This window comes from Cervus canadensis, chromosome X, assembly GCF_019320065.1.
Source record: "Cervus canadensis isolate Bull #8, Minnesota chromosome X, ASM1932006v1, whole genome shotgun sequence".
Lineage (NCBI taxonomy): Eukaryota > Metazoa > Chordata > Mammalia > Artiodactyla > Cervidae > Cervus > Cervus canadensis.
This window is the reverse complement of record NC_057419.1, coordinates 16,277,077-16,296,405: the sequence shown is the minus strand read 5'-3', so window position 1 is coordinate 16,296,405 and position 19,329 is coordinate 16,277,077. Positions and strand designations below refer to the sequence as shown.

Genomic DNA, 19,329 nt, shown 5'->3' with positions numbered 1-19,329 from the left:
AAATTCTTAAAGAGATGGGAATGCCAGACCATCTGACCTGTCTCTTGAGAAACCTGTATGCAGGTCAGGAAGCAACAGTTAGAACTGGACATGGAACAACAGACTGGTTCCAAATAGGAAAAGGAGTATGTCAAGGCTGTATATTGTCACCCTGCTTATTTAACTTATATGCAGAGTACATCATGCAAAATGCTGGGCAGGATGAAGCACAAGCTGGAATCAAGATTGCCAGGAGAAATAATTATTCAGTTCAGTTCAGTCGCTCAGTCGTATCCGACTCTTTATGACCCCGTAAATTGCACCATGCCAGGCCTCCCTGTCCATCACCAACTCCCGGAGATTACTCAAACTCATGTCCATTGAGTCGGTGATGCCATCCAGCCATCTCATCCTCTGTCATCCCCTTCTCCTCCTGCCCCCAATCCCTCCCAGCATCAGGGTCTTTTCCAATGAGTCAACTCTTCACATGAGGTGGCCAAAGTATTGCAGTTTCAGCTTCAGCATCAGTCCTTCATAAATTTAAACATGTTTGATGTGCTTTAACCCATTGAAGTTGTTGTCCTTACTGATGCTCAAATTATCCCCTCTGTGGCTGGGGCAGCCTCTACTGGTTGACTCCTGGGTCCTTTTTATATGTCCCCATGAGTCTGAGATGGCTTCATTGTTACTGAAATGGAACAGGACCCTGCAAAGCCTTCTCGGGGACAGACATTGCCCAGGCCCCATGTCTTCTACCCACCTCGTTTGTAGAAAAGTGTCAGCATCTTAGACCTTCCCTGAGTTCCAAAAAGAAAAATTTAACAAGAAACAAAATACAGGAACAAAAGAAAATATTCAAGCAACACTAGTAATAGTTTAGCCATAAAACAAAGCCAAGAAGAGTCTTCGGTTCCTCCTCAAGGGCTATACATAATACCCTGGGCCATATCCTTCAGTTGTTGGGCAGACATGATGTGGAAGGAGTTAACTGCATGCTGATCACCAGCATGTAGGTAGACCCCAGATGCATTGGAACCAGAAAGTTGATGATTGAGATTCCTGAAACATCACTGTTAGCTCACTATCAGCCAATCAGAGAATTGTGCATGAGCTGATTACATACCCTGCCACCCTCTCCCTCACACCGTCTTTAAAAATCCTTTCCTGAAAGCTATTGGGGAGTTTGGGTCTTTTGAGCTGAGCCGCCCATTCTTATTTGGCCTTACAGTAAATGCTGTGCTTTACTTCAATGCAACCTGGTAGCAGTAGATTTGCTTTGCTTTGCAATGGGCAAGCAGACCATTTGGTTTTGGTAACACCACCTGAGTGACTAGATGTTTCTGACCTGAACATGGTCATTTCTCATAGGAGACTTGGTTTCTTGGTGCCGGGATGTTGAATGGGCTGTTGTCTAACACTCAGAAGTAAATTGTCTGAGGAAACACACCTGCTGACAGAGCAAGAGACTTTATTGGGAAGGGGCGCCTGGGCAGAGAGCAACAGGGTAAGGGAACCCAGGAGAACTGCTTCTGCCACGTGACTCAACGTTTCAGGTTTTATGGTAATGGGATTACCTTCCGGGTTGTCTCTGGCCAATCAGTCTGATGCAGGGTCCTTCCTGGTGAACATACATGCATTGTTCAGCCAAGATGGACGCCAGCAAGGAGGAGTCTGGGAAGTGGTAGGACTTATGGGCTGGCGTCCCCTCTCTCCTTTGGAGTTTTCCTCAAATTCTTCTGGTTGGTGGTAGGTTGTTAGTTCCTTGTTCCTTATCAGGACCCTCTGTTGTGAAGATAACTCATGCAAGTGGTTACTATCATGCCTGGCCAGGGTGGGTGGTGTCAGTCAGTGTTTCCCGAACAGGGTTACAAATTGCTGCGGTCATTGTTTTTATGGTTTTAAGTAGATAGACAATATTGTCTTGTCATGCGTCTCATTTTTTGCTTTGACAGAACACATGCCCTCGTTTTTAAAAAAAACATTTAATTAATTAGTTTGGCTGTGTCAGGTCTTAGTTGTGTCATAAGGGATTTTTGTTGCAGAGTGCCAGCTCTCTAGTTGTGAAGAGAGGGCTTAGCTGTCCTGAGGCATGTGGGATATTAGTTACCAACTAGGGATTGAACCCATGTCCCCTGCATTGCAAGGTGGATTCTTAACCACTGGACCACCAGGGAAGTCCCTCACTCCTGTTATTTTGGATCAAGATTTGCAGGCCCCTGGTTAGATCCAAAGGCAAAGGCTACACATTTTGTGGTGTTCGGAAACATCTTGCCTGGGACCTGTGGCCAGAAGCATGCAGCCTTCTGGAATCTGTGCTTTTCTGTCTTTCCCACCAACAGACACTCACCAGAATGCTTTCCCTGCTCTGTAATTACAGGCAGAATTCCCTGAACAATAATCACAAATTGTTTTATTGCAATGAAATTAGTTTAAAAGAAATGCTTCACAGCACTGTCCAACAGAATTATCTGTGATAATGGAGTTATTTTATATCTGCACTAAAATATGGTTGCCACGAGCTGTGTGTGGCGATCTGACCTGACATGTAGCTAGTATGACTGAGGAACTGAATTTTAAACTTTATTAATTTCAATTAACTTAAATGTAAGTAGCAGCTTGTAGTGGTTGTTGTTCAGTTGCTCAGTTGTGTCCAACTCTTTGCAACCCCATAGACTGCATCAAGCCAGGCTCCTCAGTCCTCCACTATCCCCGGAAATAAACTCTTTTCTCGCACCTAGACAAGGGGCAGCTTTTCTTACCCAAGACGTGGCTTTTTGAGAAAAGCCGTTCCTTGTCCAGGTGCTTCAGATTAGAGATACGATTTTTGTAAAATTGCACTGCTTCAATATAGTAACCACTAACCGCATGCTGGAGAAGACTCTTGAGAGTCCCTTGGACTACAAGGAGATCCAACCAGTCAAATTCAGGTTGACTGAGTCAGTGACGCCATCCAACCAGCTCATCTTCTGCCACCCTCTTCTCCTTTTGCCTTCAATCTTTTCCAGCATCAGGGTCTTTTCCAATGAGTCAGTTCTTCACATCAGGTGGCCACAGTACTGGAGCTTCAACTTCAGCATCAGTCCTTCCAATGAATATTCAGCATTGATTTCCTTTAGGACTGACTGATTGGATCTCCTTGTAGTCCAAGGGACTCACAAGAGTCTTCTCCAGCATGTGGTTAGTGGCTACTATATTGAAGCAGTGCAGTTTTACAAAAATCATATCTCCATTCCGAAGCACCTGGATAAGGAACGGCTTTTCTCAAAAGCCAGTTCTCGGGTAAGAAAAGTTGCCCCTTGTCTAGGTGTGAGAAAAGAGTTTACCTCCGGAACTTCCCTGTTGGTCCAGTGGTTAAGACTCTGCATTTCCAATGCAGGGGACACTATTTCAATCCCTGGTCAGAGAACTAAGATCCACATAAAAGAATGTACTTCAATTACCTGGGTACGGTGGAGATATATAATGCCCCTGTCCAACTACAGGCTCAGTAGTTTGAAGCTGGCTGTGGTGGAAGAATTTACACCCTTGCCATCTGCAACTGCTACAAATCAAGCCTGCCAACCCCTCCCATCCCCTCCCTTGGAGAGCTGGGTTATTCAACTTTGACCAGCATACCACTGTGTTTATGCTAATTTGAGGAGCCAAGTCTACTGAATTGCCTTGGAACAATCTGAGTCTATTGGCACCCAAAGAGAAAAGGGAAAAGCTATCAACTAACAGTTCTTTTCAGAGAGGACAAGGATTTACTTAGCCTTCAGGGGTGGCTCAGATGGTAAAGAATCTGCCTGCCAGAGCAGGAGACATAGATTCAATCCCTGTGTCGAGAAGATCCCCTGGAGGAGGACATGTCAACCCACTCCACTATTCTTGCCTGGGAAATCCCATGGACAGAGGAGCCTGGTGGGCTATAGTCCATGGAGTTGCAAAGAGTCAGACACGAATGAGCAACCAACACTTTCTTTCAGTGCTACCCAGGATCTTCTCTCAGGCTTCCTGGAATGACAACATCTTTGACCACAATGCTGCTGTAGAAGTGCAGAAGGCTTTCAAGGCTGATGTTTGTCACCACAAACAGGGTAATTTGGTCCACATTTGTAGCTTTCAGGTGTGCATCACAATGTGTGAACACAGCTCAGAGTGTCTGGGGAAGGTTGGATGGCATCTTCTTATCATCTACCTCTTTCACTTATTTCCCAAATCTTCTGTGAGTTGGCCCTGTGCACAGCACCCAGCTAGGTAAGGGGGACCGCATGCATTTGCTCACTTGGACAGTGTGATTGGATGCACATGAGCTCAGGACAAAGAGATGGAACAGGTCTTCACCTCCAGGTTTTATCAGACACCCTGCTTACAGTACAGTGTACCAGCTACACAGGGCTAGAATTTGCAGGAGGTGAGAAAGGCACTAGCCTTGGAGGCAAAATTTAAGTGGGCATCAAAAGATTTTGTCATCAAGATAATAGATTATTCATGAAAATAAAAATTAATGCCCACATTCACCATGAGCAAAATGTCATCTTTTACAATAAAAACAGGTTGTGTGTTTGATGACCCTCTGTTACTGTGCCAAGGGCACAGTCATTTCCAACTGGCTGGGAGTTCTAAATGTTCTCTTGCACATGCCCTGCTTGCACCTGTGGGTGCGTTTATGTGAGTTGAGAATGCTGTGCAAATGAATTGGGCCAGTTCAGTTCAGTTCAGTCGCTCAGTCGTGTCCGACTCTTTGCGACCCCATGAATCACAGCACACCAGGCCTCCCTGTCCATCACCAACTCCCAGAGTTCTCCCAACCCATGTCCATTGAGTTGGTGATGCCATCCAACCATCTTGTCCTCTGTCGTCCCCTTCTCCTCCTGCCCTCAATCTTTCCCAGCATCAGGGTGTTTTCAAATGAGTCAGCTCTTCACATCAGGTGGCCAAAGTATTGGAGTTTCAGCTTTAGCATCAGTCCTTCCAATGAACACCCAGGACTTAGCTCCTTTAGGATGGGCTGGTTGGATCTCCTTGCAGTCCAAGGGCCTCTCAAGAGTCTTCTCCAACACCACAGTTCAAAACCATCAATTCTTTGGCACTCAGCTTTCTTTATAGTCCAACTCTCACATCCATACATGACTATTGGAGGAACCATAGCCTTGACTAGACTGACCTTTGTTGACAAAGTAATGTCTCTGCTTTTCAGTATGCTGTCTAGGTTGGTCATAACTTTCCTTCCTATTTATATTTTTGGCTGTGCTGGCTCTTCATTGCTGTGCAGGTTTTCCTCTCTAGTTGTGGCTAGCAGGGGCTACTCTCTAGCTGCAGTGTGAAGACTTCTCATTGCGGTGGCTTCTCATGCCATGGCGCACGGGCTCTAGGGCACATGGGTTCAGTCGCTGCAGCTCATGGGCGCTAAAGTGCAGGCTCAATGGTTGTGGTGCATGGGCTTAGTTGCTCTGTAGCGGCAAGTGGGATCTTCCCGGGCCAGGGATCGAACCTGAGTCTCTTGTGTCTCCTGCATTGTCAAGTGGATTCTTAACCACCAAACGAAGAGGGAAGCCCTGATTGTGAGTTGGTATACCTTTTTCTACTCATATGCGAGGACATTTTGATAAGCATATATAGGGGTACACATTTTTCCTTGTGTCTCAGACTTTAGTAAAGCTCTACCAACACTGCTTACTCTTGCCAGATCTCTCATGTAAGCCTTGAAACTGTGGCAGGTGGTGGATACTGTTACTACCCCTACTGCTCCCCACTTTCCAGAAGGAAAAATCCAGGCTTGCAGAAGCTTGGCAAATAGCGCAGACAGCAACATGTAACACAGTCATGTATTACTTTAAGGTAGTGTCTGACAACATTTAGAGACCATGTTGGTTCTGGTACAACACGGTATCTCAGAGACATTTTTTAAAAATTTTAAACCGTGTTATGTGTTCCCATGTCTATGAAAACTTCCCTTTCCTCTCGGTGCCCCAGCCACTAAGCTCTGCTCTCCAGAGATGACCACCATTCACAGCTTCCTGTGCACTGATTCTGAAATAGTTTATGAATACACAGGCTTCCCAGGTGGCGCTGTGGTAAAGAATCCGCCTGCCAATGGAGGAGACACAAGAGATCAAGGGTATGATTCCCTGGGTCGGGAAGATCCCCTGGAGTAGGAATTGGCAACCTCCTCCAGTATTTTCTTGCCTGGAAAATTCCATGGACAGAGGAGCCTGGATGGTTACAGCCCAGGGGGGTGTCACAAAGAGTCGGACACCACTGAGTGGCTGAGCACAGACACACACATACAGGCAATTAGACTTTCCCTGTGCCAGCAGTACCACATTTAAGGGATTATCATGAAAGAGCTTCCAGCATGTTATATGACGGTGAACAGGAAGGGGAACTTCCCTGGTGGTTCAGTGGTAAAGGATCTACCTGCCAATACAGGAGACATGGGTTCGATCCCTGGTTGGGGAAGATCCCATATGCCACGGAACAATTAAGCCAGTGTGTCACAACTACTGAGCCTGTGTGCCTAGAGCCTGTGCTCTATAACAAGAGAAGCCACCGCTCTCCACAACTAGAGAAAAGCCTGCACAGAAAGAAGACCCAGCATAGTCACAAGTGAATAAAGAAATAAAGTTGTTTTTTCAAAAAAGAAAATGGAGATAACATTATTTAAAAAAAATGACTAGAAGGGCCTTCCCTGATGGTCCAGTGGTTAAGATTCAGAACTTCCAATGCAGGGGCCTGGGTTTGAACCCTGGTCAGGGAACTAAGATCCCACAAGCCTTGTGGCCATAAACAAATAAATAGGCTGGGAAATGGAAGATTCGGGGCATCAAATTATACTTTATACCCAGGGTTTCTTGGCAACCCCCAATCCCCCCCCCCAAATTGTGACAACCCCAAATGTCCCCAGGCATTACCAAATGTCCCAGCAGCAGATAAGGGGGAGAAAATGTTAAAGATTCAAAGGGATTAACAAGTAGAAATGTGTGAAGAAAATAGAAGGCACCAATATGGAGAAATTAACACTCAAAGGTTATTACATAAGTGTTTGAAGAATCTTTTTAGGAAGGATCATAATGGCTAACTTTGAATCTTCACACAGAGCAGAATAAGGAGTGACTTTAAATGGATGAGAAATTAAGGGTGGACCTACAGAGGATGAAAGGGTAATTCCAGTTTCGAGTTGCCACCTTCTTTCCTAAACATGTTTATGGGCAGAATAAACTCAGATGACTAGAAATTGTTCTCTCCTGAGGTTAAAATCGATAATCTTCAAGTAATGAAATATGCATCAAAAAGTAGCAAAATACACATATTCCATGATCATGTCTCCTACGGTGTTTTAAAAAAAAACAAGCAACAGCAATTTCTTGTTACAAACGCATTGCAGGTTAATTGTAGGAAAATTAGAAAACCAGCTAAGCCAAAAAGAGGAAAAGGAGAAAAAAACCCTTAATCTGACTAATGAGTGAAATACTAAGGGTGATAATTTAATGGATATGCTTCCCAGTTCTTTTCTATGTTCATATATAAAACATATGTAAAACTTTTCCCTTCTTCCCAGTTTTTTGACTGGTCTAATAATTAAATTGATACAAAATGGATTAACAGGAGAAAAATGAATTTAATTTCCTACTGTAGGGGACTCCAAGAAGTCATCAAAGCAGGCAGCTTTTATACCTTCTAGACAGGGAAACAATGTGGCAAAATGGAGAAACAAGAGGGTCCCAGTAGGCTAGCAAATTAGTGAAGTTAACAAGGCTTGTTTATACAGCCTTCCAGGAGGTGAATTCCTTTTATCCACTGGCACAGGGAGGGTAATTTCACATGCTTTTAGGGGGACCAAGGAAGGTCAATGTCTATTTTGCACAGACTGTTTAAAAATCGAAATGCCAAGTGACATATTTGGGGTGGTATATTTTGCTTCCCTTCAATACGTACAGACATACATTCATTCCATCATTCAGCACATAACACTTTGGAAGTTGCTTTTTTTCTTTTAACTGACCATGGATGTCTCTCCAGGTCAAAAAATATCTACTACCGGATATTTTAATTCTTCCATTGTACCTATGTCTTACAACTGAACCCACCCTCTGGTTTTGCTTGCTTCTGGTGCTTTGAGGTCATAAATAATATTGCAGCAGTTTTTCCTTTCACAATTCTTTCCATTCCTTCCCTTTTTTCCTCCTGCAGCAAGTTCCTGGCCCATTGTATGGGCCTGCACTTATTTTCAAGGGTTTTGGTAGGAATTGCTAAACAGCCCACCAGGAAGATTGATCAATTTACATTTTTATGGGTGGTATCTGTTTTTTTGTTTGTTTGCTTGCTTTAGTTGCGTTGTTTTCTGTTTTTGGGTTTTTTTGTTTGTTTGTTTTTGTTTTGGTAAACCTCTGCCTAAAGGACAATTTCATAGGTGGGGGTGGAGGATGTCGGAAGTGACCTCATTCTGTTGAAAATTACTGCGCCCTGAATCGCATGTTTGCTGTAATGTTTTTTACACTTGAGCAATCACCTGGAGAAGAGAAGGTGAAACTTACTGACAAAAAAAAAAAAAAAATCGCCCCACGCCGAGGAAGGTGCCTCTACTTTTAGTCATTTCCGTTAAGCCGGAGCACAAAGCAAGTCATTTCAGACCTCGGAGGGCATAACATAGATCATCCCGGGCCCCACCTCCATTGATTCTTGCAAGGTCCATCACTGTCGTCCACGGAGCCCAGTCCCAGCGGGTAGCGCGTCCCTTGTCGGGGACGCGGAGCTCTCTCTGGATCCGAAGGCACCGGCTGTACGAGGCGAACGAGATGGGCAGGGCCAGCCTCCGAGGTGACCGAGCCGGCTGGGTAGGGTTGAGTGGCTGGGTGGAGCACGTGACACTCCCAGCCTGGCTCTCGGCGGGGGGTAGTTGGGGGTGGGCCGACGCCTGAGGCTGAAATCGACATTTGCCTCTGGCAGGAAAATGAACTTGTCAGCCCCTCAACCCACAGGAGCAGGGGATTACGGTAGCATTTAAATTTTATACCCCACGAAGCTGAAAGCAGAAGGTAAGTTACTTATCCCTCAGAAAAACAGATGAGAGGAGGGCCCGAGAATACCATGCGGCCACTTTGTTGATTTTTAAAATCGAGTTGAAAATAATCGATTGCTGTGAGAGGCAAGGGCCAAATTACAGACTGACCTTATTAACAGAAATTCGGTTAATCCGGAGGGAATGCTGGTAAAATAGTCCAGGGTTAAATATAGAAGGACACGAAAGCTGCCGGAATAAATATCAAGTAACCCTGGCCTGCTCGTGAAACAATCTATTTCACATCTCTTTCAGGGGCGCCAGCGAAGGGAATGTTAAAATTGCCATTTAAACTCAAACGAAAAGAAACTAATCTATATGAAGCTGGAAATCAAATAAAAACAGTTCCTGCTTTTGCCCTTTCACATTTCGAAAACGTTTATGCGGTTTGGCAAGAAAGTTGATATTTTCACAGTTTAAGTTTGAAATATGCCATTTCAAATTTACGAAATGGTCACAGTTGGAATTTTCTAAGTCTTTCTAGGCAAGGCTGTTTCAGTTGTGAATGAGAAATATTGACATTGTACATATTTTCTGAAATAGTGAGATGATTCACTTCTGCAGAATGTGATAAAAATTAGAAAACGTGAAATAATGAGTTACTGTGAATTAACTTTCATGTCTGAGATTAAATTCTTTGCCATAAGATTTCCGAAAACAGACACAAGTACAACAACGTTCATGCAATAGCAGTTTATTTTAAATAATCAAATGTTCAAGTAAGAAGTATAAATATGTGATAGCACAGTTTTTTTTCAAAACCACATTAATATTGGCATGCATTATTTGTTATGGAGTAATAAAAAGCATTATTTATAGTGCAATTAGTATTGTATGCCACGACGAATATACTTCAGATTAATGCTTTTGATATACTATTTGAAACATGGACCCTCTGTGCAAAGTATGTATATGCACTCCATATTTTAACTGTCATTTTGATTTGCACAAAATAGATTTGTTTAGTTCTCCATTGCATTTGATGAAGACTGAAAAATAAAAGACTAAATCATTTCCTTTCATTACTAATCCCCTCATTGCTAACTCTTTTGAAATCCTATTACCTGCGTGGAGCCTGGAATCATTTGGGTCTTCCTTTCTGTGTGCTGTTTCCCACAGTTCGTGCAAGTCTAGGCCAGCTGCCCACATCAAACAAACCGCCCAGAACGGAGGCCAGAGCGGGGCTTCCCGGCCACTCCCTCCTCACTTCCAGGGTCTCCCCACCCTCCCCTCTTTGCCCCTAGGGCGTCACGTGGCGGTGTGGGCACCGCCTCCCGATGACGTCAGCGCGCTCGCAGCCATCGCGCTGAAGAAAGGATGCTCTAGGATGCGGTGCAGGTGGGCGACCGGCCTGCGCCATGCGGCACTGCAGGTAAGAGACTCTGCAGGCAGAGCCCCTGCAGCCCGTCGGCGCCCCAGAAAACGAAAGGAGGGTCTCTGGCTGTTGGGGCTGCTGCAGGCATCAGGCGTCAGGGGGACGCGGGGGCGGGAGTGGGGGGTGACTGTTGTAGGCTCACGCGTGACTTGGGTCTTGTCACGCTCATCCATCCCGGGAAAGTGGCCTGGGGCCAGACTGAAAGACCCCGGCCTCCTGCACAGGAGGGGAAAAAAAATCAGGAATGATCACAATACATGCATTGTAAGAGAGAGGGGGGCTTGTCCGAGAGAACTGTCAACTGTTTACCGACTGTCAGAGTGATTCTTAAATAATGACACATTTACTAATTCTTCTTACAGGGGGTTGTTTTGTTCTCAGTATTTAGCCTGATTTCTTTCAAAGCCAAAGCTGCTTTGCTTGAAATGGAACGGAAACTTACTGGTTAGCCATTGAAGAGCTAGATGTGTGGTCTGAATTGTTTTGCATTATTTTGCAAGGTTGTAGCGTTTAAAGGGGATATGTCAGAAATGTTTGTTTCGTCCTGGTGTTTTAAATAGATTAAAAAAATTAACAGTATCCAATAAAATAAAGCTTCCAATAGATGCGTAAGAGAATGCAAACCAGTTTTATCTTTTAAGAACAAAATGGTCTTTAGAAGGGGGTGGAGCTGAACACCAAACCCTATGATTTTTCAGTGTTCTTTTTAATTCCCTTGCTAAATAATTTGCTTGCTGGAAGAAGGAGCTTGATGATGCAGCGACAGATGAAGGGGGAATCAGGTGACTTCAATTTTAACAGGACAGGGCCTGGTATTTTAATGAACACTTTTGAGATTTCCCACCTGTGTTTGCATTCCTTTCTCTCCTTCACATATGAGGCCAGGATATATGCAGTACCCTTAGGAAGAGAATGTGGTCGGTCTTACCTGTAAAACGTGACCCCCTGGGAAGCCGTGGTATTGCTAAATTGTACTGGAACTCACACCATGTATCCTTTGATCCACCCAGCAATTGTTGGAGGATCAGTAAAGCAATGCTGTTTTAGTTGATAATTGAAGAAAGCGTTTCTTTCAGCGATTGGACACCCTAATGTTTTGCTACAGTAATTTAGTAATTAATTTACTGCAGTTTTCTTCATTTGGCTCAGGTTGACTACAAGACTTTTATGATCCTCTTGTTCCCATGCTCCTTTCTCCTCCAGCTCAACCCTAGACAGAGCAGAGCAGATGATAGATAGCAGAGACCTAGCTCCACCTCTGCCTTTGGGACTGTGCAACTTGGGACAAGTCACTTTGTGCCTTTGGGCCTCAATTTTCTTGTCCTCAAAGTAACCAAGGAGTATTGGGGTTTCTCAGCCTTGACACTATCGACATTTTGTCATTGTTTAGTTGCTCAGTCGTGTCCGACTCTTTGCAACTCCATGGACTGTTGTAGCCCCCTAGGCTCCTCTGTCCATGAGATTCTCCAGGCAAGAATACTGGAGTGGGATGCCATTTCCTTCCTTCTCCAGGGGATCTTCCAACCCAGAGATCGAACCGCCGTCTCCTGCCTTGGCAGGTGGAATCTTTACTGCTGAGCCACCAGGGAAGCCCCCTGTTGACATTTGGGGCTGGAGAAATCTGTTGTGGGGGTGTTCAGCTGCACCTCTGGCCTCTACCTACTAGATGCCCCTAGTTGTGACAACCAAAAATGTCTTCAGACCCTGCCATTGTCCCATCGTGGGACTCCATTGCCCCTGCTTGAGAATTGTTGATTCAGATGACCTCTCAATGTTCTTCGGGCCCCAGTATTCTAGAATTCATTTTCCTGTGAGTTGTTTCATGCTGAGCCCTCGGTCGGAGATCAGATTCCCTTTCATGATGTTGTATATATTGGGAAACACAGTGTGAAGGCTTTTTTTCTGCTGTGGGGTTCCAGAAATAGCTTCTGTCAAAAAGGGGAGGCCTGTCTGTGTGTGCCAGTTGTAGCCGGGAAGCTGGCTTGGCAGAAGGGAGAGTGTCAGGGAGAGAGGAAAAAAACACAAGCACTAGATCATCATGTCTGGAATTGGAGTAGCCCAGAGTCACCATCCTTATCTGCAGAAGTGGGAATAGCAGGACCGGGTGGAGGTGTCACAAGCAGAGAGGGAGATAATGGGGGTGCTGGCGCCCATTGTGGTGGGGAGATGCTGGCAGCACGTGTGGCTGGTCCAGGAGGCTGGCACCAGCTGCACCCAGAGCCCCCGTCTGGACCCCGAAGGTGGTGGTCACGGTCTTGCCCTTCAAGCTTCAGTGAAGGACCGACCACTAAAGCTGTGGCTCTGACACTTTGCAGAGGTGGCTTTGCCGCCTCACTTCCACTCCCAGAGCTGTTGCCGAATCCATAAAATAGGGCTACTGTTCGTGCTGGTCCTGCTGCTTTTGAATTTTCGGGGGGTCAGATGGATGGTAAAGGGTCAGCACACTGGGAACTCCTGGGAGACGGGAAGCGAGGGTGGCAGTGGCATTGCAGGATGAGGGCCGTGTGCAGTGGGTTTGGGGGAGGAGGCTTGGAATGATTAGAAAAATCATCCTTGTCCCTCCGAGGGCCTGGCACTGCGGTGTGTCCCTCCTCCAATTCCCTCGCTCTCAGCTTGCTCTCTCTGCCTCTTTGCGGCCCCATAAAAATGGCTCTCCTGGGAAGAGGGTTGGTCTTTAGTGAGAAAGACCCAGTGTGCAGAGGTCAGGGCTCAGACAGCCTCCTTTGTCCACTTCCAGCCATTTTCTTTGCAGGTGGCACCCACAGCTGGCCAGGAACCTCATCCCCAGAATGGCTTGGCACCCTGGGTGGGCTATCGGGTGCTGTCTTTTCACGCAGGCAATACTGAGAAAGAAAATGAAAAAGGAGGAGGATTCTGCATCAATTGAGACATAAGACATAGAATCACTGAGCTAGGCAGCTCTGGTGCTACGACAGAGTACCACACGTTAGGTGCCTTATCAACATCAGACATTTATTTCTCATAGTTCCAGAGGCTGGAAGTCTGAGATCACGGTGCTAGCATGGTTGGGTTCTGGTGAGGGCTCTCTTCTGGACGCGGAGGGCCATCTTCTCCCTGTGTCCTCATATGGTAGGAAGAGAGCACGCTAGCTTTTTGGTCTTGTCTTGTCGTTGTTCAGTTGCTAAGGCATGTCCGACTCATTGCAACCCCATGGGCTGCAGCACAGCAGGCTTCCCTGTCCTTTACCATCTCCCGAAGTTTGCTTAAAGTCATGTCCATTGAGTCGGTGATGTCATCCAACCATCTCATCCTCTGTCATCCCCTTCTCCTCCTGCCCTCAATCTCTCCGAGCATCAGGGTCTTTTCCAGTGAGTTGGCTCTTTGCATCAGGTGGCCAAATATTGAAGCTTCAACTTTAGCATCATTCCTTCCCATGAATATTCAGGGTTGATCTCCTTTAGGATTAACTGGTTTGACCTCCTTGTAGTCCAAGGGACTCTCAAGAAAAGCATCAATTCTTCAGTGCTCAGCCTTCTGTATGGTTCAACTCTCAGATCCGCACTTGAGGTCTCTTCTTATAAGGGCACTAGTCCCATCATGAGAACTCCACCTTCATGACCTCATCACCTCCCAAAAGCCTCACCTCCTAATATCATCACATTGGGGTTTAGGATTTCAATATATAAATTCTGGAAAGATACTTTCAGTCTATGACAATAACCAAATGTAATTTGTGCCCTTGACTGGATCCTGACCTGAACAAGCATCTATAATAGGTGTTGGGGATACCTGGGTTATTTTTATGTGACTGCCTAGTAGATGATATGAGGAAACTATTGTAAATTTGATTAGATGTGGTAATCTTATGGTGCAGTAGGCACCCAGCTCAGTCACTCCTGATTCCTGATACAGAAACAGTGAAATGAGACATGGTGGTTTCCTGCTGTCCTGTGTTGGGCTAATTTGTTACACAGCAGATAACTGACACATGTGCATGTAGAAGAGTCTGATTTTTCAGTGGTGCATGATGAAGTATTTAGGGGTGAAGTGTCATGAGAGCTATAAGGTACTATTAAAGTGTTTTTTTTTAAACACCTTGTAGCTTTCTTTTATGTACTTCTGAATAGAAGATAGATGAATTCTCAAACCTGCTTTTGCATTCAGTGCTGCAATATCACATGTCATGTTGCCTCTGGAAAATTCCACCGTACACTTCTGAGAGAATGAGAATAGAAGAAGGCAAATAATGTAAGATTATTATCAAAATATTTTTGACAACACAGACCCCTTTAAAGGTCTTGGGAATCTCAGTGTATCCCTAGACAAACTTTGAGAACCATAGTAATTTATTTTTTCTTTTGAACTTTTTATTTTGTACTGAAGTATAGTTGATTGCTTCGGCCAATACTTTGGCCGCCTGATGCAAAGAACTGACTCATTGGAAAAGACCCTGATGCTGGGAAAGATTGAAGGCAGGAGGAGAAGGGGATGACAGTGGATGAGATGGTTGGGATGGCATCACTGACTCAATGGACATGAGTTTGAGCAAGCTCTGGGAGCTGGTGATGGACAGGGAAGCCTGGCGTGCTGCAGTCCATGGGGTCGCAAAGAGTTGGACATGACTGAGCGACTGAACTGACTGACTGATAGCCGATTACCAATGTTGTGATAGTTTCAGGTGGAAAGTGAAGGAAGGGACTCAACCATACATGTACATGTATCCATTCTCCCCCAAACTCCCATCCAGGCTACCACATGACATTGAGCAGAGTTCCATGTGCTGTACAGTAGGTACTTGTTGGTTATCCATGTTAAATACAGCAGTGTGTATACATGTCCATCTCAAACTCCCTAACTATCCTTCCCCCCATCCTTGCCCCCTGGTAACCATAAGGCTATTACAGAGGATTGAGCAGAGTTTCCTGTGCTATATAGTAGGTCCTTGGTTATCCATGTTAACTATAGCAGTGTGTACATGTCCATCCCAAACTCCCTAACTATCCCCCCCCCCACCCCCGGCAAGTAGAAGTTCATTTTATAAGTCTGTGAGTCTCTGCTTTGTAAGTTCATCTGTATCATTTCTTTTTAGATTCCACATATAATGCACCTATGGTAACAGTAGTTTACTTTTAAATGTTTCAGTTGAATGGAGAGACAGTGCAAAGAGGCCAATATGGTCAAATAGGAACACTGATTGAGTCTGATTGGTGTTTTTCATTGGGCTCTTCTCCATAATGTGCTGTATATTTGAAAATGTGACCAATAAAAAGTTAAAAAGAAGCTAGAAAAGAAACACAGACTCTTGGGGTTGTGGGGGATTCTGATTGACGAGATCTGGGAGTGAAGCCCAGAGGGAACATTTTTAACCTGAGCTCTAGGTGCCCTTGACTGCAGGGACCTGAGGTCCCAGCTGAGACCTGCTGGCTTGGAAGTTACCAGCTCACCCAGAAGGCCTTCTGAACCAGACCTAGGAGGGCGAGTTAGCGACGAGGAGGGGATGTGTGTGAGCACTCTGCAAACTCTGGCAAGTGGGCGGTGGGAAAGGCCTTATTATCAAACCCTTGCTTGACTGTTATTTGCAAGGGATGACCAGAAGTGAGTTTTCATTTCTAAGAGCAGGGGTGATTTTCTTTCCAGAACATGGTGGTTTTTGAATGACTTGTTTTCTATTGAAATAGTAATACATGCTGGTTGTGTCAACTTCCCCAGGGCTCAAGGTTATGAAAATGAAACAAAGTCTCTTTCTCATTCCCAGTCCCTCATCCCCCTTCCAAAGGCAACCACTAATAACTGTCTTATGTATTGTTTCTGAAAATGTGCAAGGACACCCATGTGTAGAATGTGTATAGCACTTTCCTTTCTCTTTTTTTCTTCATTGGGATGTAATTTGCAAGGAGGGAAATGCATGGATCTTAAATTCAGTTGATTTTGACAAATCAGGATTCCCAGTACTCCCAGAGGGCTCCATCTTGTCCTCTTTTAGCCAAATCTTCCGGCAACTGATTTCTGTCAGCACAGTTTACTTTTGCCTGTTCTTGAACTTCATATACCTCAAGTCCTGTGATCTTTATACTTTTACATCCGGCTTCTGTCACTGGCATGATTGTGAGATTCATCCATGTTGTTTCATGTAGCAGTGATTCATTCATTCCATTTTATTGTGAAAGTACTTTTAGAGAGAGAATGGAGGCAGTTGGTATACTTTATTTCTCTTCATTGTTTGGAGGCTGTTTACATCATCTTGCTTACAGTTGAGTTCCAGAGTGTGGACGGTATGGAAGTTTACTTAACCAGTCTCATTTTGATGAGCATGTGGATTCCTCAAGCTTTTGTAATCTGTGCTCATGGTATTATGCTCATGTAAAAATGCCAAAGAGGAAAACACCTCTCTAGGATTAATTAAATGCACAGAGTATAGATGTTGGGACTTATCTTCAAGATCAAAGCAACCCTTATATTTTACATGTGACTAAGAGATGTCCAGGAAAGTCAGGTAACTTGCCCAAGGTCACATGACTGATAGTAACCCAGTTGGGGAACCCTCCAGGTCCCCAGATGCCTCTAACAGAGTGTTTTCTTCGGCCATGCCGTGTAGCATGTGGGATCTTAGTTTCCTGATCAGGGACTGAACCTGAGCCCCTTGCAGTGGGAGCGTGGAGTCTTAACCACTAGACTTCTGGGGAAGTCCCCAGAATGTTTTTTTCTGCACTGAGCTCTGTGAGTGCAGGAACTATGTGTGTTTTGCTCACCAATGTAAACCTAGCACATAACTCGTGGCAGAGTAAGTACTCATTAAGTATAAATTAGATGAAAAATTAAGGGAACTATTAGTCCCCTGAGAAAAGACCACTGATATCCCTGAGAACTGCAGGGACATTCGCATGAGACTTGAACCTCCCAGTTCTTTTGTTCATTCACTCCTTCATTTACTTCTTTGTCCTGCCAACGTTTGTTGGGTCCCTGCTGTGTGTCTAGGACAGGGCTCCTCACCCTGGACTCTATGGGCTTTGGGGCTGGAGGACTCTCTGTGGGGGGCCGTCCTGTGCCCTGGAGGATGTTGAACAGCATCTTCTGGCCTCCCCCAACTTGATGGGGGTTGCAACCATGGCCCCAACCCCTACTTGTGACAGCTGAATTCGAGACATTGCCAAATGTTCCGGGGTGGGTGAAATTGCCCCTAGACTGGTTGAGACTGATGCGTCTAGGCACTGGGGTTTACTGTGAAACCAAACAGACAAGGTTCGTGCCTGGGTGGGAGTGACCTTCAAGCAGAGGAAAGAGAAGATAACTGGATTTGATAGGTTGTGTGATCATGTGAAATACAGTGAGAGGCAGAGGGTGGGCAGCAGTGGATTCAGAATCCTGGTTAGATGGGGTGGTTACCCAGGCCCCTCTGAGGGCTCACATGTGACCAGGGACTGAGGGGGGGCCACGTGAACACTGAGGAGATGGAGAGCTCAGGGCTGAGGGAACAGGTGTGAGGTGGGCATGTCCAGAGAAGAGCCACCCAGAGAAGTGTGCTGGGGCAAGTGCTCAGAGGGCTAGCCAGGGCGGCCCATGCAGGGACTTAGCGGGAGTGGAACCAACCCTGGGTGACTCAGTGTGGTGACAAGCCATGGAGTGCTTTTGGGTGGGAGAGGAACACATCAGGACTTGTGTTCAAAGGCCTGGCTCTGGCTGCTGTAAGAACAGTCAGAGGTGGGTGAAAGAGGAAGCCAGGTGGCCGGCGAGGAGGCTGGGTGGCCACGTGAGCTGTAGCTTAGAGGACTGTGCGTGCGTGCACGCATGCTCAGTCATGCCTGACTCTTTGTGACCCCATGGACTGGAACCCCCCAGGCTCCTCCATCCATGGGATTCTCTAGGCAAGCATACTGGAGTGGGTTGCCGTTTCCTTCTCCAGGGGGTCTTCCCTGATCAGGGATCGACCCTGGGTCTCCTGCATTCCAGGCAGGTTCTTTACTGCTGCGCCATCTGGGAAGCCCTTGGAGGGCCGTGCCCCTGACTAATTGAGCAGCCGTGTCGTGCTCGGCAGCAGGCAGGCCTTGGCTATCACAGGAGCGCGTGGGTCGGGTCACACTGTAACCCTGTAACTATGGTGCCTTGAGGTGGAGGCCACCTGCACAGCCTCTCAGGACTGTCACTGGGGTTGGGTGGCAGTGCACAGGGACCGCAGAGGCAACAGCTCTTGCATTCCACATGTGACATTGGCAAGGCTCACCTTTTGGCTGCCTGTTGTGGATGAAGTTGCCCAAGCTTTCTCGAGGGACCGTTGAGCCCATCACCTGCCCTGCGCCTGTGAAGTGGCTCTTCTCTGCCTGGAGTGCTGTCCCCCACCCCCCATGCTGGCCAGCCCGGGTCACCCATGGTCCCCTCTCAGCGAGCACTCTTGTGTGGGTCCTTGTGTGGCCCTGAGAGCTGGGAGGTGGCCATCAGTCAAACTGATGGAGGTTGGAGACCAGAGCCTTCCCCGTTGGTGGTGACTGTTCCTGCTCCTGGGGTCCTTCGACCCCCCGAGGATGCTGTCAGGCTGCTCCCGCCAGCGGCAGCACTGATGCTGGGATCGCTATGGGGTTTGGTTAGAGGGAGCCTCACCGAGATGCCATGTTCCGTTTGTCCCCTCGGGAAGTCTGCTCCTCGCCCTGGTGGCCGTGGACCTGCTGACTCATTTCTTGTGGCGGCCGTTGCTTCCCTTATGCTTGCCCAGCACTTTTTAACCACATCCCGGCAGATGAATGGAGGTTAGCTCCTTCTGGGATCTTAGCCTCCCTTCTGGGTTGTGATATAGCTCAGGGTGAAATTTTCTTTTTCTGTCCACTGAAACCCTTGGAGGCACTGATCAGGTTAGGAGGAGAGGGGCCACCTCAATGAGTACAGACATGCTCTTTTCCTCTTAACTCAGTCTGGCCTCCCACCAGCACCCCCTTTGCCCAAAACATAGGAATCGACTGACGTTTCAGCCCTCCCTGGGGCCAAC

General features: G+C 46.3%; 1 protein-coding gene across 2 annotated transcripts in view; it reads left to right on the top strand.

The window, feature by feature from the left end:
* Positions 1–8,820: 8,820 nt before the first annotated feature.
* Positions 8,821–19,329, top strand: part of CLCN4 (chloride voltage-gated channel 4) — a 74,279-nt gene continuing 63,770 nt past the window's right edge. Inside the window, exons 1-2 of one of the 2 annotated variants that reach the window (XM_043459575.1) lie at positions 8,821–8,996; positions 10,264–10,391. The gene's annotated coding sequence lies outside the window, so the exon portion shown is untranslated. Of the gene's footprint in view, positions 8,997–10,138; positions 10,392–19,329 lie in introns of both variants that reach the window. The other variant, XM_043459574.1, reaches the window with a different exon arrangement.